Below are 23,403 nucleotides of genomic sequence, written 5' to 3'. Positions count from 1 at the left end.
CTTTCTCCATTCCTTGACAATGACACTCCATCTCCTGACTCTCTGCCTTTCCAATTATTGTTCTTCATGTTTAATAGACTCTTGGCTTTCCTGGCTTCCTTTGAGACTCAGCTCAAATACTATCCCTCCCCACCCCCACCCCCACTGTTAGTGTCTCCCTTCTAAGATTACTACCATTTATATTGTATACATCTTATATATACACAGCTATTTATATATTGTTTCTCCCATTAGAATGTAAGCTCCTTGAGGAGAGGAATTGTGTTTTTAAAAATTTTCTTTGAATTCCTAGCATTAGAACAGTACCTAGCACATAGTGCTTAATAAATGATTCACTGACTGACTGGAACAATGGGTGGAACACTGGACTTGGCATCAAGAAGACTTGAATTCAAAACTTGCTTCAGATACTTAGTAGCTGTATGACCTTAAGCAAGTCACTTAGCATCTTTCAGTCTCAGTTTCTTCATTTGTAAAATGAGGTTAATAGCACCTACCTGCCAGAGTTAAAACGATTAAATGAGATGATCTATGTAAAGCATTTTGTAAACCTTAAAGTGCTACGTAAAGGTTAGGTGTTTCTATTCTAGTCTCTCTTTTTTTAATCTATAGTACCTATCATAGCATCTTGCACGTTGCTAGTCTTTAATAAGACTGAATAGATGACAGACATGATCGCTGTGCTAAAATCAGTAATCTCTTAAAAGCAGTGAAGCATGAGACATAATAAGAGATAAACAAATGTTGCTCGATTTTTCAAAAAAAGGGAAAGAGAATGGAATCCTTTAATTATAGGCTGGTGAGCTTGTCTCTGATGTCAGGAAAAATTCTAGGATATGATAATAAAGAGAAGTTAAAAATATAGAAAAGGAAGTGCTGGTCACCAAGGACCAATTGTTAACATTCTTGGATGTGGTTTCATCAAAAACAAGTCATTTTAGGATGCTCTAATTTCCTCCTTTAAAAAAAAACATTTTTGGACAGTGTTACTAGATGAATAGATAATGGGAATGAATCAAAGTCACTAGTGGAGTGCCACAGGGATCTGTCCTTTGTACTGCAATGTTTAGTGTATTTATCAGTGATTTAGATGAAGATAATATTACATTTTAACACTAAGTCAATATGTAGCATGCAGAGATCCTTATGCATGGATTAGTGGTCCCCATTCCTGTTTGAATTTGACACCACTGCCCAAGGAGGGACTTGAATCTACATCTTCCTAGTTCTGAGGCCATCACTCGGTGCACTATACTATAACTCTTAGTGAGCCTAATATAGTGGAATTTAATAGGAACTTCTAAAGTTCTTCACTTGAGTTTACAAAATCAACCATTTACGACCAGCACAGTGCCTTGAACATTGTAAGTATTTAATAAGTCCCACTTGACTGACAGATTGACTGGATGAGGCACGGTTAGACTACAGTTTCTATGAAAAAAGTCAACAAACTTAATATGAATCAATGGCATGATGGAGAAGTCAGAACAGTTAACATGAACTTCCTCTAAAGGAAAGTTCAAAAGGAGGGAAGTGATAGTCCTTACGTACCCTACTCTATTCTTGCCAGAATACAGCCAGGTAGTGCTGTGGGGCAGCTAGGTGGCACAGTGGAGAGAGTGCTAGGCCTGGATTCAGGAAGACTTCTCTTCTTGAGTTCAAACCTGGCCTCAGAAACCTACTGACTGTGCAACCCTGGGCAAGTCACTTTACCCTGTTTACCTCAGTTTACTCATCTATAAAATGATCTGGAAAATGAAATGGCAAATCACTCCAGTATCTTTGCCAAGGAAACCCTAAATAGGGTCACACAACTGAAAACAAAACAAAAAACAAATGACTGAACACAGAGAATGCTATGTTTAATTCTTAGTGCCTCATTTTAACATAGTCATGAATGATCTGGAGTGCATCTAGAGAAGGGGTTCACAATCATTTTTTGTGTATGTCATGAATCCCTTTGGCAATCTGTTGAAACCTAGGGACCCCTTCTCAGAATAATGCCTTTAAGTGTATAAACTACATAGGACCACAAAGGAAACCAAATATAGTGAAATACAGTTATCAAAATACTCTTGGTGAAACCAAGTTCACAGACCCTAGGTTAAGAACCACTTGTGGAGAGAGGGTAGAGGTCAAGACAGTGAGAAGACTGTCAAGAATTCCAGTCAGTTGAAATATCAGTTGAAAGAACAGGAAATGTTAATTATTTAAAAGAGAAGACTTGGGGAGGGAGGGATTTCAGGGATGGTACTCTATTCACTGCGCTACCTAGCTGCCCCTTGAAGGGTTATTTTTAAGGAAAAGTAGATTATATTCTGCCTGGCCATCAGAAATTGAAGAGCAGTTGGTTATCAGGGGGAAAATAAAAAATACCAAACAAAAAACCCTTACAATCACAGCTGCCCCCAAAATGAAATGGGCTGACTTGGGAATTACTGGGTTCTCTACTAAAGGTCTTCACATGGAGACTGGATGATCACTTGTTATTTAGGGAATTCTTGGCCAGGTATGAGTTGTAATAGGTGACTATGAGGGTTTCTTTCAACTCAGATTATGAATTTTTTGTGATTGTGTTAGAGACCGTGTTTATTTCTTCCCTTTGCCAGTCCTAAGTACCTGGCACAGAGTCATACCCATGACAGTTCCTAACTAAATATTTCCAGGATCCTTTAGTCTGAAGGAAAGAAGACTTAAGGTCAACCATAGTTGTACAGTTCAAATATCTTAAGATTTATCAAAGGGACTGGGCAGTATAGCATAGTAAGTAGAATTGAGCTTGATAGCAGTAAAATATGAGTTCATGTCATTATTCTGAAGCACACTCACATTGTTACCTTGAGCAAGTCTCTTAATTTCTTAGTGCCTTGATGTTCTTTAAAATTCTGAGGTACAGAATTCTTCATCTTATTGATAGAGAAATTTTCCCTTTAAGAGTTCCCTACATTGATGAAATCATAAGCCCAGGTCCCTCCCTGCCCCCTCCCCCAAAGTCACTTAGGAGGATTGATTTCATTCTGCTTAGTCCTATTGATTTCATAGGGTAGAAGTAGGACAAATGGGTAGAAAGACACAAGTTACAATTTAATTTAAAAAATCCTAAGATTTAGAGTTGTAAAAAGAGAACAGGCTGTCTGAAGAATTGGCGAGTTCCCATTACTTTTATAGATTTTTAAGGGAAGGCTAGGTAACTAATTGTCAAAGGATGTTGTGGGAAGATGATTTTTCTTCAGATAATGGGTTCTGCTAAGTGGCCACTGAGGGTCCTTCCAACTCTAGGATACTTTGTCATCCTCTAGTTTCCTTGTTCAATAACTTCATCATTTAGAAATCAATAGATTGTTTCATTCTCAACTGTAAACATGTTAGTCATTCATTCCACAAGCATTTATGAAACACCACTGTGTTCCAGGCATTGTGCTATACACAGTTGAATAGTCACATAATTCATAGAGATGTCCATAGAATATTAATCAATCAATAAAAATGTTTAAGTGCCTACTGTGTGACAGACAGTATGCTAAGTACAGAAGATGACAAAAGGTAATCCTTGTCTTCAAGGAACTCATAATCAAATGCAAGACACAACATGCAAGAGAATAGCAAGCAGGATGCAGGATAAATATGAAAAAAATTAACAAAGGGAAGGTATTATAATTAAGAGGGGTTGAAGAGAATTTCCTTTAAAAGATGGGATTTTAGTTGGGGCTTAAAAGAAGCCAGGGAGATCAGTAGTCAAGGCAGAGGAGAGAGCATTCAAGACATGGGGGTATGGCCAGAAAAAATGTTGAGATCTGAGAGATGGAGTTTCTTGTTTATGTAACAACCAAGAGGCCGATGTCATTGGATTGAAGAGTGTAATGGACTTTCTAGATCATCTTGTTCATACCTACTATTTTACAAAGGGATAACCTGAGGCACAGAGTAGTGAGGTGATTTATAGTTTTAGAGATATAGAATTGGAAGGTCTAGACCTCAGAGGCTATATAATCTAAGACACCTTTTAAAGCAAATGAATAAACTGAGAGTCAGTGACGTTGATATGTCCAAGGTCACAAATATAGTAAGGATCATTAGAAATAGGATTTGAACTCAGTACTTCTGTCACTAACGCCACCATGCTGCCATCACTGTACCATGTTGCCTTGTCCAATATCCAGGTAGAATACATTCTTGAAATAGCTTAGAGACACGATGAAGATTGACTGCTAAACCTATATGTAAATTGGAAAGGTGAAAATAGCAGATTCATTTGATTCACAGAATGTCAATGTCACAAAAGACATGTCATTTCTGCCATATACCATTCCCTTATGTTGTGAGGCAGTTAGACCCTGTGAACAAAGCAAAGAATTTAGAGTTAGACTTTGGTTCTAGTCTTGACTCTGAGATTAATTATTATCTGTGTGACCTTGGGCATACTGCGTCACTTCCCTCACTTGAGAGTCCTCATCCATTAAATGAGGATGTTGGATTAGATGATATCTTGTATCCTGTCCAGCTCCATGCTTCTATGATATATCAACACCATGAGTCCTTTTCCATGCAAACAGCAGAGTTTATTCGAGGAAAAGGTCAGCTCAAAAGGGTAGGTGCCAGCTTCCACTAGGCAATACCACTTAGTGGCCATTTTTTTAAGTGGAAACCGAAGAAAATGAATCATGTTCCAAATATTTCTTTTTATCAGAACTCTGCTGGCCTCTGACACCAGCTTTAATAGATTTTATCGTTGGGGAAAATAAATTTCCTTCCTCTCAGCTTTGCTTCATTACTATTTGTGAAATAGATTATTCTAACTCCAGTGTATGTCCGTGCCTCCCCACCCACAGCAGCAAACAAACCTCAATTAAGTGAAAGATCTGATATTCATTTCATAACACCTGTGTAGTAAAAACACCTGAAATTCCATTGTCAGCCCAGAGTTCTCAGGATTGCCCCTAAGATAGCATGCATCCTTTCCAAATGTCCTATGGCACAGAGAGATGAAATCTTAGTTAAAAAGTCTCAACTAATTTTATTTTATCTGTCTAAAAATTGCAGTAGCTTCTGAGCAGAAGCAACATTGTATATTATGTGGTTCACAGCTGTACCCATAGGAGAGCCACTAGGAGACATCAGAGGCAAAGATGCATATGTTTGCATACATACAGATTTGTATATGTGTGTGCATGTGCATGTGTGTATACTTCTCAGTGATTTATAACTTAAAAAAACTATTAATCCAAATGAAAAATATTCTGTAGACAATTAAAAATGAGGATTTTTTGGGTAGCATATCAATATCAACCCAATTGGTTCTCTATTGCATCAATGTATTTGGTACATCGGCCCTGGAAGGAATTTAGATTCTCTAGTCTGACTCTTCTAGGTCATAGATGAGAAATCTGAGCCCAGATAGGGAGAGAAACTTGTTCTAGTTCTCATTGCTATTTAATGGCATCATGGAGACTGAAATAATGACCTTAGAGCTGGAATGGGACCTTCAAGGTCATCTGATGCATTGCCTTTATTTTGTCCATGTAGAAGAAGTGACTTGTTCAAGTAATCACATGCTGTAAAAAGCCAAGCCCAGACTGGAATCACTGACTCCATCTCACTTTCCATCCTAATTTATATTCTTTTTTTTTTTTTCTAAAGAGAGAGGGCATTTCAAGGAAGATGTTATCAACTGTGTCAAATGCTACAGAAAGGTCAAGTAGAATGAGGACTTTGGGAAGACTATTAGATATGCCAAGAAAGAAGTCACTGGTGACCTTTAGAAATCCAATTCCTATGAAATAATGGAGAAGGAAGTCAATCTATTAACCATAGCAATGGATGTGAGAAAACAGAAACAGTGGAATTTAAAGATATTGGAAATAAAGGAAAAATAGTAGGGTAAATAAAGAGGGAGACAGGATTAAATAAAGGGTTTCATTCTGATTTTTTTTTTTTATGGAGAGAGATGTTTGTACAAGTTTCTCTCCTTGGAAGTCTTCAACCAGAGTCTGGGTGCTCATTCGTGAAGAATACTACAGTGGGTTCGATTAGATGGTCACTGAGGTCCCTTCCAACTCACAAGTTCTATGGTTCTGTATACAAAGGGGAAGAAGCCATTTGAGAGGGAGAAATTAAAGATAATAGAGAGAGAAGGTCTAAGTGTGGGAACAACAATAATAACAACATGTGTTTCTATAAGGCCTTAATGTTTACAAAATGCTCCCCTTACAATAAACCCTTACAAAAAGAGAGAATATAAACATTATGAACCCCATCTTACAAATGAAAAAGATGAGGGTCTAAGAAATGAAATTATTTGCCCAGAACCACAGTTTGCTAAATGCTAGAATCAATGCTCTCCTGATTCCAAGACCAGCATTCTTACCAGGACTCCAGTCTTCCTCTGGGGCGAGAACCCTCAGCAGTTGAGAAGAAATGTGATCTAAGGCACCAGGGTATGGGTTAGCCTTAGATGCCAAGGAAAACTCCAACTCTGAATTGGTGGATTTAAAAGCCTCTAGGTGGCGCCATGGTGGATAGAGCACTAGGCCTGGAGTGGGGAAGACTAATCCTCCTGAGTTCAAATTTGACCTCAGACACTGACTAGCTGTGTGACCCTGGACAAGTCACTTACCCCTGATTGCCTTAGTTTCCTCATCTGTAAAATGAGCTGAAGAAATGGTAAATCAGTCCAGTATCTTTGCCAAGAAAACCCCAAATGGGGTCACAATGAGTTGGACATGATTGAAAAATGATTCAACAACAACAAAAATGCCAGGGATGAAGGCAAGGACAAGGGAGGGAGCTCATGCTGTATGACTTTTATGTTTTCAATAAAGAATGAAATAAACCTATCAAAATAAGGAAGGGTAGGTGGGATTATGATCTTGAAGAGAAGAGAGACATGGTTTGGACGTGAATCAATAAAAGAAATAAAAAAGCTTTTAAGCAAAAGCAAGGCCAATGTGGATTTGCAGTGGGTCATGTCTTCAGTGCTGTTCATATTTCATAGGATCACAAGTCCCTATTTTTCCATCAGTAATCTGACTTGAGATGTACAGAATCTCAGAGTTGGAAGGGACCTCAGTGGCCATATAGTCCAATCTATAGTCTCTACTGTAGTATGCTCAAATGGTCATTCTGTTTTTGCTGGAAGACCTCCAAAGAAAGGGTCTTCTCCCTTCCCCGACCCCCTCTCCCTACATATCCCATTCCACTTTGGGAAAGCTCTCAGTTTTTCTGTATATTGTTTAAAATTACTTTTTTTTTTTTTTTGCAGTTTTTACCATTTGCTTCTAGTTCTGCCCTTTGGGATTAAACAAAATAACTCTCCCAATACTTGAAGATACCTATAGAGTCCTCTCTTCCCCAAGCTATATATTCTCATTTTTTTCACCTGATTTACATATGGCATGAGCTTGAGTCTTTCACTGTCTTCTAGATATTCTCAGCTTTGTTATTTTTCATTGTGTTCTGTGGTTTTCACAACTGAAGGCAATGGTCCATATGGGGGCAAACCACAACTGGATAACAGAGAAAATATCACCTTATTCTTGGACATCATGCCACTTTTACTGCAACCTAATTTTATGTTAGCACTTTTGACTGTCATATCACACTGCCAACCACCCACTGCCTCTCTCATTTCCTACCCCAGTTCTTTATTTTCAGACAAACCACAACTTCTCAGACAAAACCATCTAACCATGCGTTTCCTATTTGCATTTAAGTTGTGTTTTTGAACAACTTCTAAGTATAAGATCACAAATTTATTGAAATTAAATTTCATCATTAGATTCAGCCTAGTGTTCTAATCTGCCAAAGTCTTTTTGGAACTTGATTCTATCATTCAGTGTGTTAGCTACACCTACCAGTATTGTGTAATTCTCAAACTTGATAAGGGTAGCATCTACACCATTATCTAAACCTTTGAACAGATGTTAAATAACACAAGGCCAAGTATGGATCCCTGGAGCTTTTCACTGGAAACCTCTTTCCAAACCAGTATTGACCTTTTAATGGTTACTCTCTGGGCTTGCCTATTCAATCAATTTCAAATGAAAAAGGTTGTTGTGCAGGTGACAAGGATAGTTAAAAGTCAACAGGGAGAAGAAATCCAAGAGACTGAAGATTTGGGGAAAGAAAGAAAAAGAAAAATGACTTTTTAAAATTTTTATTCTTTTTCTTTTTTTTAAGCCTCAGAGAGAGAAAGGAAGAAGTATGATTACATGGGACTGCATAAAGCATGTTGAACTCTTCAGAAAAATGGCTCTACATAAATACAAAATAATGGCCCTAATAATTGTATGAATTCTTAGGTAGTAACATAATGACATGCATCCAGGAAAATCTTGAGCTTTATAATCATAAGGTATCAGGAAAATATAAATTTAATTATAAATCTCTCCAAGCATTGTATTGCATGCCCTATTTACTCTGTTTTCCAGCTTTACATGTGATTGGGTTATTAAAATGCAATTCCTACTTTCTTTCTAGGAGACCTGAAGCATTCTATTTTTTTGGTGAGCAAAAATATGTGGAAAATGTAAATAAACATTATATTGGAAAAGTGACATAGTGGACCTTCATAAAACCTTTAAGACAGAAGTCTTAAAGAAGTCTGTGCCTCCAAGAAAAGTGATCCAATGAGTTTGCCCTGAGATGTCAATGCTTTCCTCCAAGGCCAGCTTTCTTATTTTACCGGTGCCCACCCAGCATGAAGCCAGGAGGGTCCAGCTAGCCCAGGCAGTAAATATTTGTTCACTGATTTGCTTCATCAATCTCTGAGATTAGCAAAATATTTTCAAGGACACAAAGACCCTGGAGGAAACATTAATAAGTTGACATGGTAGCTAATGCAATTTGTCTCATAAGTAAAGTGGGCAACTAGAATTCAGTAATTGCTGAATTGTTGGTTCATTATGTGAGCTTAGTCACTCTTTGTGGGGAAGAAAAGGATCACAGACAACTTGACAAATGTCTGAGTAGTTTGGGCTAAGAGAGATGATAAAGTATAACGAAAGAGTACGGAATATGGATTTTGAAGATCTGGATGCAAATTCCATTTGTGTTGATTTACAATCTGTGAGACTATAGGCAAGTCATTTCCTCTCTCCAGAGTTGGATGAATGATTTCTGAAATCCTTTTTTCTAGCTCTCAGTCTATGGTCTTAAGCATAGTTTAGGAAATGCCACCCCTTCCAGCTACTCCCTCTTCTTCAAACAAGCTTTGAGTCAGGGATATTTATGCAGGAAATGGATTATTCTGAGCAGAGGTGACTGATGAAACATGCCAAAGGGTTACTGACAGCTAGAATCACATGGTCAGTTATGTTACCACTTCTTTCAAATGTGTGGCCTGCCTGCCCAGCTTCCTCTAACATCTCATCTGCATTCACTCCACTTGTCCCCTCCTAATTAGCCAAGACTATGTAATTATCAGTCCATGCCCAGTCAATTATCTGATTACCTGAAGTAACAATCAACAAGACAGTTCCCCAAATTTAATTTGTAAACTCAGAGTGCTGAGACATCATCTGTTCCTCTTTTTTGGCAGTAACTCATGAAGGATTGTGGAGATAAAAACTACCACTATCTCTGCAGTTATTGTCTTCATTTTTATCTTAGTAATTTTCCCCTCTCAATTGCCTTTATTAGAAGTAGATGCAGTGAATAGAGCACCGGCCCTGGAGTCAGGAGGAACTGAGTTCAAATCTGGCCTCAGACACTTGACATTTAACTAGCTGTGTGACCTTGGGCAAGTCACTTAACCCCAATTGCCCTGCCTTCCCCCCTCCAAAACAAAAGAGAAAGAAGTAGATGGTTATAGTAGCTAGAGTTCTGGTCTGGGAGTTGGGAAGTCCTGATTTCAGAATCAACCTTTGACTGTCTCCTATCATCCTGCGCAAGTCACTTAGCAGTTCTGAGACTGAGGTAATTCTCTAGAATTAGCTTTTAAGTTATTCATAGGCTCTTATTTGCATAAAGAGAGTCCCCACAGGAGGGGTCACCCATTCTGGGTGCTCCCCTTTAGAAATCACAGATTCTTCATGTTTCTAGTTATCTTGATTATTTGGTGCCATTAATTATGTTGTATTAAGCCTCTTTCCATTTTAGAATCTTTCATACATTAGGGTCCCCATGTTTAGGTTATTCTCCATTCCTATGGGTACCAGGGACAGAAACAAGTCATTACAGTCCCTTTATGAATAACCTTTCAGAAGAGAGCTATGTGAGATACATCAGATCATAGTCTACATAGGGAAGGGAATTTTTTTCACTTGAGCTTTTTAGTTATTGAAATTATATGTATGATATTCAGAGCAGACTTAGAAGGAATATTTTCTCTTAGTGTGAAATTAATTGAAATGTTTGGTACAATGGAAAGAACATTCATCTGAGAAAAAGGAAAACTGTGTTCTGGTCCTGACCAGGACAAAATTAGGTATATAGCTACGGTCACTTTGTTTTACTTCACCTGTAAAGTAAAAGTAGAGAAAGCAGAATACAAGTAATTGGTGTATATTTCCAAAAGGCAAATTTATGTTTAATGTGAGGAAAAAATTCATAAAAATTAGAGCTATCTCAAAGCAGGATGGGCTGCCTTGGGAAGTAGTGGGGTTCCTCATGCTCTCCTACCCCATTGAAAGACTTCAAGCAAAGGCCAGATGACCACTTGTCAGGCATGTTGTACAGAGAGGGCATTCTTGTGCAGGCATGGGTTAGACAACATGGCCTCTGAAGGGCCTTCCAACTCTGTGCTTCTGTTCTTTGATAGATAATGCTAATACAAAGGCATGGAGGAGATGGAAGGTGTGAGGAATAATAAGAAATTAAATTTAGTCAACCCACAGATTTATTAGTAATGTTTAATAAATCTGGAGAGGTAAATTGGGATTAAGTTTATTATTTTTTATTACATGTTAAAAAATGTAAACATTCTTTTAAAAAATTTTGAGTTTCAAATTCTCTCCTCCTCCACTCCTTGATTAGGTAAGAATTTATTTATATATGGGGCAGCCAGGTAGCACAGCGAGTAAGAGCACCGGCTCCAGTGTTGAGGAGACCTGGAGATCGAATCCAGGGCTCAGACACTTAGCACCCACCCAGAAACACCTGGCTGTGTAACCTTGAGCAAGTTACTTAACCCCAATTGCTTAGGGGCAGCCAGGTGGCTCAGCGAGTAAGAGCACCGGCTCCAGTGTCGGGATGACCTGGATCAAATCCGGGCTCAGATACTCAGCACCACACCCAGGAATAACTGGCCGTGTAACCTTTAGCAAGTTACTTAACCCCGATTGCTTTAAAAAAAAAAAAAGAATTTATATATATATATATATATATATATATAATACATTTATATTTATATATAATTTATGTTATAATTATATATATAATATACATGATTTATATATCAATATATGATACATATACATAGATACATATCATGCACATATGTGTATATATGAAGTACTGTGAAACATATTTCTATATTAGCCACATTGCAAAAGAAAACACAGACCAAAACAAACAAACCAGAAAAAACAAATAAAGTAAAAAATTGTGCTTTGATATGCATTCATATTCCATCAGTTTTTTCCTCTGGAAGTAGATTTCATTTTTCATCATGAGTGCTTCAAAATTGTCATGGATCATTGTATTGATCAGAATACCTAAATTATTCCCAGTTGATCATTATATGCTAGTACTGTTACTATGTTACAATGTTCTCCTGGTTCTGTCCACTTCAATTTGCATCAGTTCATACAAATCTTTGCAAGTTTTTCTGAAAGCATTCTGTTTGGCATTTCTTATAGTACAATATTCCATTATAATTATATAATCACAACTTGATCATCCATTTTACAGTTGGCAGGCATTCTCTCAATTTCCAATTCTTTGCCACCACAAAAAGAAATGCTGTAAATATTTTTTATGCACATACATCCTCTCTTTTTTTTAAAAATCTCTTTGGGATACAGATCTAATAGTGATATTGCTGGGTCAAATGGTATGCACAGTTTGCTAGCTCTTTGGGCATAGTTCCAAGTTGTTCTCCAAAATGGTTGAATCAGTTTACAACTCATTAAGAGCACATTTGTGTCCCAATTTTTACATCCCCATCCTTATTTTCCATTTCCCTTTTTTTTTTGTCACATTAGCCAATCTAATAGGTGTGAGGTGGTACCTTAGAGTTGCTTTAATCAATAATAATTTAGAACATTTTTTCCTTTTGATAAAATAACTTTGATTTCTTCTGAAAACTGCCTATTTATCCTTTGACCATTTATCAACTGAGTAATGGCTCTTCATAAAGTCAGCTCAGTTCCCTATGTATTTGAGAAATGAGACCTTTATTAGAGAAACATGTAACAATTTTTGTCAAACAGTGAGTTTTTGTCCCAGAACCTTGGATCTTTGGATTTATCAAAAGCTAGATTACTATGGTCATTTACTATCATATATAATGTACCTAATTTATTCCATTGATCCACCACTTTATTTCTTATCCAGTACCAGATTGTTTGGATGATTGTTTGCTGCATAGGTTACTTTTGGTTGTAATCCTAACTCTTTTGGCTTTTGGAATATCATATTTTGAGTTGCCTGATCCTTTTATGTGGAAGCTGCTAAATCTTATGTGATCCTATGACTACACAATATTTTAATTGTTTTTTTTTTCTGGCTATTTATAATATTTTCTCCTTGACCTGGAAGCTCTGGAATTTGGCTATAATATTCCTAAGACTTTTCATTTTGGGATCTCTTTCAGGAGGTGATCGGTGGATTCTTTCAATGGTGTCTAGGTTCTTTTTTTTTAATCATGTTTTTCAGGTAGTCCAATAATTTTTTTTTTGCTTTTTGGAGGGCAATTGGGGTTAAATGACTTGCCCAAGGTCACATGGCTAATTTTTGTGTTATGTGTCTGAGGCCGGATTTGAGCTCAGGTCCTCCTAACTCCAGGGCCGGTGCTCTATTCACTGTACCACCTAGCCACCCCAAGTCCAATAATTTTTAAATTATCTTTCCTCAAACTATTTTACAGATCAGTTATTTTTCCAATGAGATATTTCACATTCTCTTCTATTTTTTTCTATTATTTTTTAATTAAATTTTTTATACTGTTTCTTGATGTCCCATGGAATCATCAGCTCCCACTTGCCTGATTCTCATTTTTAAGGAATTGTTTTCTTCAGTGAGCTTTTTTATTTTTGTGCCTCTTTTACTACTTAATCGATTCTGCTTTGTAAGGTATTTTCTTCAATGTTTCTTTTTGCCACGTTTTTTGTCACTCTTTTTTCCATGATTTTCTTACATCACTTTCATTTCTTTTTTCATTTTTCCTCTACCTCTCTTATTTGATTTTTAAAAAAATTATTCTGTTCTTAATTTATGGAATAAAACATGCATTTCCATAACATAGAATAATAAAAAAAGATGATTTCATATGAAACTGCAAATCTATTATGTACAACTTGCTATTCCTTTTAAACATATTATAAAATTATCATGTAAATTACTTTTTCTTTATGTTCCTTTTTTCTTCCTTCCCCCCAGATGGCTACCATTAAATACAAATGTAGTTACATATATAGTGTGTGTAAGTATGTATGTATACATATACATATGTGTGTGAATTTATTGTATACATACTTCTGTTTTTAAAAATCCTTTTTGAACTTTTCCAGGAATTCTTGCTCAGCTTGTTTCCAATTCATATTTTTCTTTGATACTTTGTAGCTGTTTTGACATCTTTGTCTTCTGAGTTTCATCTTGGTATTCCCTGTTACCATCATCACTTTTAATGGCTAGATTCTTTTTTTGTGGTTTGCTCACTTTTCTGGCCTATATGTGGACTTTATGTTAAAGTTGGGATCTGCTCCTTGGGTTGGTGGGGCACTGTCTCAAGCTTCAGGTTTTTCATGCTGTTCTTTTCAGAGCTAGTTCTGGGGTCCTGTAAGTTTTTCTTTTTTTTTTTTGCCTTTTGGAGGGCAATAGGGGTTAAGTAACTTGCCCAAGGTTACACAGCTAGTTTGTGTGTGTGTGTGTGTGTGTGTGTGTGTGTGTGTGTGTGTGTTAAGTGTCTGAGGCCAGAACCAAACTCGGGTCCTCCTGATTCCAGAGCCGGCACTTTACTCACTATGCCACTTAGCCGCCCCCTGTAAGTTTTTCAATCTTCCAAGGTAGTATGATCTAAGGAGAGGTCTCATCATTGCTTTGCTGTCTTTCACTCTGGTCAACCAGGAAGGTACCTTGGTTCCTCTGTAAACATTAGCACATTCCTCTTGGCTTTGGAACTTTGACCAAGTTCCTACTCTCCTGCAGCCACAAGCACTGGTATTTTTTTTTTTTAAAGCAATCGGGGTTAAGTAACTTTTTTTTAAAGCAATCAGGGTTAAGTAACTTGTTCAAGGTTACAGGCCAGTTATTTCTAGGTGTGGTGCTGAGTATCTGAGCACGGATTTGATCCAGGTCATCCTGACACTGGAGCCGGTGCTCTTACTCGCTGAGCCACCTGGCCTCCCCTAAGCAATTGGGGTTAAGTAACTTGCTCAAGGTTACACGGCCAGATGTTTCTGTGTGGGTGCTAAGTGTCTGAGCCCGGGATTCAAAGGCACTGGTATTTCTTTCTGCCCTGGGACTGAGATGAGGTGCCCTGCTTGCTTGTGACCACAAACACATTTCTCCAACCTGTAACTGTGACCAGGACTCTGCTCCCCTGTGGCAACAAGCAGTACTGTTTCTCTTTGCCCTGGAACTGTGACCTAGAACTATATCTGGGTACAGGATCCTGCACACAGTGCCATAAAAGGGTATCCTTTAATTTCTGACCAGTTGTCTGACACCCTGTGATGTGAGAGCTCCCAAAACCACTGATGCTACTGATGCACTGCCACCAAGACCTGCTGCTGGCATTACTAGGGAATGGTCCATGCTTCACTCTAAGCCCATGAGACAGACGTTACCTGCTAAACTTCTCATCTGTTTCGGGCCAGAAAATTGTTCCACTGCCTTTTTGTTGGTTCTGTTGCTCTAGAATTTAGTTTGAGGCATTATTTAAAGTTGCTTAGAGGGGGATTTAGGGGAGCTCAGGTGACTTCCTGCCTCTGCGCTGCCATTTGGAATGAAGCCATAAAACACTTTTAGTGACAAATTAAGGGAGTTATACTTGCTTTACAGGTATAGACAGCCACTGAAGTTTGCTGAGTCACACAAAGGAAGTACTTCAAAAATGCTGGTGAACTGACTGACTGAAGAAAGGAGAGAGTTGGTTAGACCTGCCCTTTAGAAAAGTCACTTTGGCAATTATGTAGAGAATGGGTTGGAGTGGGAGACATTTGAAGTAGGTAGGACACTTAGGAGATAATTTCTGTAGGCCAGGTAAGAGGATATAAAAGCTTGAACTAGGGTGGGGGCCAAATCAACGGATAGTGCAACCTCTCAGACTTGTTGTGCAAATCAAATGGGATATTCTTTTAAAGCGCTTAGCGAAGTGCCTGGTATATAGTAGGTGCTTAATAAATGCTTGCTCCCTTCCATTTTCTTAAAAGCGGGTGGATGTGAGAGAGACTGCCTAAACTGAAATGACAACATTTGACAGCTGAATAGATATGTGGGATGAGTGTAAGGGAGTCAAGAACGAGAAGAAGGGCATAAGCTATGGGGGTCAGTGAATAGGGCACCAGCCCTGGAGTCAGGAGGATTTGAGTTCAAATCCAGCCTCACTTACTTACCGGCTCTGTGACTCTGGGCAAGTCATTTAACCCTGATTGCTCCTAAAAAAAAAAAAGACAAGAAGGCTGCAAACTTGTATTACTGGAAAATGATAGGGCATGAACAGGGAAATTTGGAAGAGAATGGGTATGGAGAAAAAGATAATGAATGAATTTCATTTTGGATATGTGCTTGAGATGCCTATGGAATAAGTTTGAAGTGTACATTAGGCAATAAGCTCACATGATAGGGCAACTAGGTGTCAAAGTGGATAGAGCACCAGATCCAGAGTCAGGAAGACTCTTCTTCCCAAGTTCAAATCTGACCTCAGACATTTCCTAACTGTGTGACCCTGGGCAAGTCACTTAACCCTGTTTGCCTTAGTTTCCTCATCTGTAAAATGAGCTGCAGAAGTAAATGCCAAACCACTCCAGTGTCTTTGGCAAGAGGGTCCCAAATGAGGTCACCAGGAGTTGGACAGAACTGAAAAATGACTGAACAACAAGAAGCTCAGATAAAGAGACTAGGGGATAATCTGAGAGTCATCTGCATAAACAGGAAGGTATGGGAGCTGATAAAGAGAGGGGACAGAAGAGCGACCAGGACAGAGCCTTGGGGTATAGTCATGGTTCATGGGCATGATTTGGAAGATAATGCTGAAAAGAAGCATGAGAAGAGGCTGTCAGAGAAGGAGAGCAGAGCCTCTAGTGATAAATACTGCAGGGCTTGAGGAAGGTGAGGGCTACTAACAGCATTTGCTTTTGCAATGAGAAGATCATTTCAGAGAAAAGTTTCAGATGAGTGATAAAAGTAGGAAACAGGACTGCAAATTTATGAGAAGTGAGTGAGAGGAGGAGAAGTGGATGTGATCAAGGTGTATAGCTTTCGCTAGGAATTTGGCTGATAAAGAGATTCTTTCCCTTTCAATTCTGCATCCTGGTATCTAGCAGAGTACCTGAAACAAAGTAGGTGCCTAATAAATGCTTGTCGATTGATACATGTCTAAAGTCCCTTTCTCGCCTAATATTCTGTAGATAGTGCAGTGGTAAAACGTGGAATTTAGAACACAAAATCTAATTTTGCACCCCAGATATTCTATGTACTGCCTGTGTGAACTCTTCTGGGCTTCAATTTTCTCCATATAGAATGAGGGAAGGTTGGATTCTATTAGTGATTCCTAACCTGTGAGCTCTTAGACCCGTAGGGGGCAGAGAATGGAATTATTGCAAGAGATCTTTGAATCCATATGTACAGCAGACACTGTTATTTTTATCTCTATTTGGCAAAGACACCTTCTATAAACTGAGCTGTGTTTAGGGAATTTAGGCGACCTCTAAGTTCTTTCCCAGAATGTTAAGAGTTTACACCAAAGTCCTGACTTTTGGAGATAGCATTAAATTGTGTAGTATAGGGACTTGGGAATGATATTTCCTAACATAGAAACATTAATTTAAAAAATTGCTAGTAAAGTATAATCTCAATTTAAGGACGCATATCCTTCAGGTTCTTTCTATCATATTTATGCAAATTTCAATAAGAAGTGATCTGTGGCACATGGATATGATGCAAACAAATTTAACACTCGTGTTTTTAGTGTGGGTCTTGACATACAGATACTTGAATCCTAAAAACTGTTGATGAGTCCCAAGAAGAGGATGTATGAAACTATGGAAGGAATACTGGATTTGGAGTCAAAGGATCCAAAACTTGGGTCCAAACCCTGGATTTGTTATAAACCACTTGTATGACCTTAGAGAAATCATTCCGTCTCATTGACCTTCAGTTTCCTCTTTTATAAAATCAGGGCATTGGATCGAAGGCCTTGGAGGTCCACTACAACTCCGACTCCATGATGCTGTGAACACTTTCATGTACAAGGGAGGCAAGGTTACACCCTTACTTTTTTCAGGACACATTTCATGCTTATCTCTCTATACCCAGTCAGCACTGATAAGAGTCTCTGAACATCATCCTAAAACGAGGAATGTTTTATATGGTTTTGCCTTCAGTGGAGAAGCACAATGGAAAAATTACAAAGACTATGTGAGCCTTTGGCAGAACCTGTGAATTAACTAAAAATGTTTTCTTAAAATGAGTATGTTTTGAGTCCTAATAATGATTTAGCTTTCACTTTTTTCTCTCTTAATAGTTCCAATTCCTGGATTTGTAGGATGGATACACTGCATTATAATCCCTTTTCAAAACTGCTTTTTTGCTTTACCCAGTTATAGGCATGATACTTTGTCTAGGATTGGGTGTAAGACTTCTCCTTCCCTTACAACAAATAAAGTTCTGGGAGCCTGCTTCAGAAAGCAGCTGAATCACATATTTCTAGTTTGGGAACAAAGCTCTAAGTCTCTCTAAAGTTCTCTGACTCTCTCATTGTGATTGCTAGGTACCTGCTGGTAGCATTGTGGAAACACTTAAAATCAACAAATTGACAGCTGCAGTGAATTGCTGTTGGTTGAAATACGTAAACACCTGAGGTAGCCAAGAAGGAATTGAGTCCACTGACTCTCTGCACCCGAGTTCAAAGTATGAATCTCCTCTGAAACTCCTTTGACATTTTCCAGTTAAAACTCAACTGGCTCTTAGCAACAATGGCTTCAGCTTTGTTAACCATAGACCTTTAGGCACTATATGCCACAGTTTAGATCAATTCTTTGCTAAACCCAGATGCTGTAGATCTTTATATAAACTGTATTTGTGGAATTTGCTTGTTAACAAGATTTTGACCACTAAAATCCAAATATTTTGTTTTTCCCTGATGGGTAGGATTAAAAATGGTCATTATCTCAAAGTCCCTGATAATGGAAACTTTTTTTTTGGCAGTGGTTATGAATAACTGAGCAATGTAATTTGAGTTAGAAAAGACAGGAGTAAAATTGTTTTTGCTTCATGGGGGTTAGATTAAAATGGTCATGATATCAAAGTACCTAATATGGAAACTTTTTTCTTGTTTTTGTTGGTGATGTTTATGAATGACTGAGCAATGTAATTTGAGTTAGGAAAGACATGAGTAAAATCCAGAAACTTCTTGCTTTGTAACTAGTACATTTTAGTTTGGACTAGATCTGTGATTTCAGTGGTGTAGGGGGCATCTAGGGAAGAATTTCCTTTAACACTGGAGGTCTCTGCACCTAATAGTCTTAGGAACCTGGATACCCTTAAAGATTAAGTGACTGGTCTGGGGTCACATACTGAGTATGTGTAGGAGACATATTTTAAACTTAGGTTTTCCTAATTCTCAGGGCAAATTTTTAATCATTATACCACATTGCCTCTCTTTGTAAATATAGTCTTGCTTTCATCCAAGCCTGGGATGGTTTTGCATGCTTCTGAATATGTGGAAGAAGACATGACTCCTGACTGGCAAAGAGAATTCTTAACAAAATTCTATGTAACTAAGTAACAAACTTAATGAAGTCATCCCATGCATTTTTGAGAGAGATTAAAATTAAGAAATATTTCCCAGTTGATAAATAGCCTAAGGCTATGAATAGGCAGTTCTTAAGGGAAGAAACTCAAGACAAATATCATATTAAAAATGCTCTAAATCATGACAACAGAAATGCAAATTACAGCAATTACATTATGAATCCATCTCACACCCATCAGAGTGGCAAAGATGACAAAAAGGGAGAAACAAATGTTGGAGGAGCTGTGAGAAAGCAGGTACATGAATGTACTTTTTATTTTTTGCTTTTTGGAGGGAGGGAGGTAGGGCAATTGGGGTTAAGTGACTTGCCCAAGGTCACATGGCTAGTTTTTGTGTTAAGTGTCTGAGGTCATATTTGAACTCAGGTACTCCTGACTCCAGGGCCTGTGCTCTATTCATTGCGCCAATGAATGCACTCTTGGTGAACCTGTGAATGGGTACAGCCATTCTGAAAAAGCAACTTGGAATTATATACAAAAAACCACTTAAAATTAACTTAAATTACTTCAGGTTAACAGTGTATGGCCCTTTATCCAGCTATAGGTAGGCCTCTACTTATGAAAAAGATCAAAGAAAGAAGAAAAGGTGCTGTATGTAGAAAATATATCAGCTCTTTTTGTAGTGGCAAAAAATAAAACAAAACAAAGATCCAAACCTGGAAATTAAGAGGATGCCTGTTAATTGAGAAATGGATAAATATGTTGTTTTCTAAGAATGTAATATAAGAAATATTGTGTTGTAAAAAATAAGGAAATGAATCATTTCAAAAAGGTATGGGAAGATTTATATGAACTGATGCAGAGTGATATGAGCAATACCAGCAGAGCAATTCATACTCCAATATTCATATCATAAAAATGAGCAATTCCTAAGACTTTTGTAAATTGATAAAAATGAAAAGAGAAGAACCAGGAGAACAATTTATACAATGACACTATAAAAACAAATAACTTTGAAAGCTATAAGAAATATGATCAATACAATAACCATTTATGATTCTAGAGGACCCATAATGGAACATGCTATTTATATAGAGAGGTGAAGGATTTAGGGCGCAGAATAAGACATATATTTTTTGTATGCCATCATTGAGAGAATTTGTTTTCCTTGACTATATATGTGTGTGTGTGTGTGTGTGTGTGTGTGTAAACAATTTGTTTTTCTTCCCCCTCCAATGAAATGAGAGTGAGAGGGAATGAAAATAAATTTCTGTTTATTTTTAAAAAGCAGAAAGGTGGTGGTGGGGTTTGCTATACATGTGAAATATTGCATGTATTTTCAGATGAAATTGTGGTATTATGAGTTCTCCCAATTTTATTTTTGCTACCTTTTACAAAGTGGGAGAAATCTGTAAATACTCATAATAATAAAAAAAAAACCCAATACATCAATAAAACTTTTTTAAGCAAAGAAAGAATCCACCAATCACCTCCCTAAAAGAAACTCCAAATTGTTACCACCCAAATCCAGAGTTTTTAGGTAAAAAGAAAAAAAAATCCCTGTAATCAGAAAAAAATTTAAGTACCAAAAAACTTAAGAAGAATTATATAAGATCTGGCAATTTCTTATAAAAATGAAAGGAGATCCTGAAATGCAACATTCCAAAAGACAAAAAAATGGGTTACAACCAAGAATAAGTCATCTGCAAAGTTGACTATATTCTTATAGAGGGAAAAAAATGGACCTTTAATGGAACACAGAAATTTCAGACATTCTTGAATAAAGATTTTTGAATGGAAACTTTGAAATACATAAAGAGTCCAAAAAAAATGTATACAAACATGGATGAAGATGTGGTGGGAGTGTGCATCAGATGAATCTAACTCTTATCTGAACTAGACAAAGGAGGATTAAACACAAATTCTTACTTCCATACCTGCAAAGAGTTTGGTATAAAAATACATCAAACTCAATAAGGAAACAAGTGGGAGAGAGGGGGTAAAGAAGGAAAACAATGGCAGAAAGGGAACCATAGACACAAGCAAAAAGATAATAATAATTCTAATGTTGAAGTGGGTTTTAAAGAAGAAAAAAAATGAAAAAATCTGGAAACTAAAAAAGATTGCCTGTCAGTTGGGGGATGGTCAAGTATAGCAATGTAATTAATTTTATTCCATCAAAGAAATGGTGAAAGAAATGATTTCAGAGAATCCCAGGAAGTACAGAGTGAAATGAGCAGACAAGATACCTCTAGGTAACTGGCCCTGGAGTCAGGAGGACCTGAGCTTAAATTTAACCTCAGACACTTATTAGCAGTGTGACCCTGGGCAAGTCACTTAACCTTGTTTTCCTCAGTCTCCTCATCTGTAAAATGACCTGGAGAAGGAAATGGCAAATCGTTCCAGTATCTTTGCCAAGAAAACCCCAAAATGAGGTCATGGAGAGTCAGACAGGACTAAAACTACTCAACAACAGCAGTATTATAAAGAAAAACAGCTTTGGAAGACTTAAAGAAATCTGATCATATCAATGATGAACTGTGTCTTCAGAGGACCCATGATGGGATATATCACTGATCTCCTGACCGAGAAATGATGGACCTAACGTATTGAAAGAAACAGGCATATTTGGACATGGCCACTGTCCAAATATTTTGCTTGACTATGCTTATTTGTGACAAAGGGTTTGTTTTGTTTTCCTCTTGTTTTGAAAGGGGAGGTTGGGAGGAGACAGAGACAGGAGACAGCAATAGAAAACAAAATAAGGGAAAATAAAAAAGGGATCTTTGAAATATTTTTAAAGTACACAAAGGAATTTCAGAAGGAAATGTAGACAAGCAGGAAAGCTTTTGAAAATTACAGGTTGAATTTAGTGCATGCTTTACAAAAAGCAAGTGGTATGGAATAGAGGTTTGGTTTCATACATAGTCCACTTTTTGTTTTCTACTTTGCATATAGAAATGCTATTCCTTTAGATGATTGTTAATTTCTGAACTAAAAAAAAATTAAAAAGGAAAATAATGACTATCAGTTTTACAGGGTTGCTTCTATGGAAGAAACACTGAAGATGGAGAACACAAAAGCATTTTGTTCTGTTTCTCTCCTAATGTAGATAGAGGGGAGGGTTCTGTGACTTTGACAAGAAAACCTGATAGAAAATATAGGTCAACAAACATTTATTAAGTGCGAACTAAATTCTATATTAACACTAGGTGGTGCCATAGTGCACAAGAGTGCCAGACCTGGAGCCAGGAAGATTCCTTTTCATCAGTTCAAATACCAGCTCAGACTCTTTTACTAGCTGTGTGACCCTGGTCAAGTCACTTGACCCTGTGTGCTTCAGTTTTCACATCTATAAAATGAGCTGGAGAAGGAAATGGCAAGCCACCTAGTATCTTTGCTAAGAAAACCCCAAAATGGGGTCATGGAGAGTGAGATTAGACTGAAGGTGACTGAACAACAACAATATGTACTACATATCATGGTACAATGAAAACAGCACTAAAGTAGGATTGAGGAACACCTGGTTTTGATTTTTCACTCTGAAATTTACTAACTATGTAACCTTTGGCAAATTACTTAACCTCTGTGATCCTTATTTTCTTTATAAAATTAGTGTAATGATATTTGCACCACCCCTTTCATAGGGCTGTTATGAGGGGGAAAACACTTGAATCTGGGATTAATAATCTTGTTTGTAAATAATTTATAATGAGGATTCTAATGACCTTAATAAGAAATCAGAATAGCCAAAAAAATTAATTTAGTCAGTCAACAAGGCATATAATTAAAAAGTGACTAATATATACCCTATAAAGCCATTTAGTGAAACGAGCACTGGGACTGGATTCAGGAAGACCAGTGTTTCCATTTTGATTTGGAAGCTTGCCATATGTGGAACCTTACCATCTATGATTGTAAACTCTCCAAATCTCAGTTTTCTCATCTGTAAAACAGGGACAATAATATCTACAAAATCCACTGTGCAGGGTTGTTAGGAGGCCCCCTTCTTGGTCTGGGCCAATGATGTTACATTTTCCCAAATATGTTATCTGGCAGCCAGTCTTTTGGTCATTAACTTTTTCAGACTTAACTAAGCTGGTGCATAGAGGACAGCCATGTAATATGTTAAGAGACCAGTTCTCCAAGGCTTTCCAATTTGGCAAGATCCACCACAATTTTCACTCTGCTGGTGGAACCTCTGAGAATCCAGAAATGCATTTCATTGTGAAGCATTAGGTAGACCAACTGGTTAGCTGTCCAAAACTGACTGGTTCATTGGTTCTTTTAACATTTTAAACAAATTGGCACATCAGTTCAGCCAAGACAATG

General features: G+C 37.4%; 1 long non-coding RNA gene across 1 annotated transcript in view; it reads left to right on the top strand.

Annotated features, from left to right (window-relative positions):
• Positions 1-23,403, top strand: part of LOC138169559 (uncharacterized) — a 332,356-nt gene that overhangs the window by 168,989 nt on the left and 139,964 nt on the right. The window lies entirely within an intron of this gene.

This window comes from Petaurus breviceps, unplaced genomic scaffold, assembly GCF_028583685.1.
Source record: "Petaurus breviceps papuanus isolate PSGF00001 unplaced genomic scaffold, PetGlider_PUasm1.0 37, whole genome shotgun sequence".
Lineage (NCBI taxonomy): Eukaryota > Metazoa > Chordata > Mammalia > Diprotodontia > Petauridae > Petaurus > Petaurus breviceps.
This window is presented reverse-complemented; position numbering and strand designations above follow the sequence as displayed.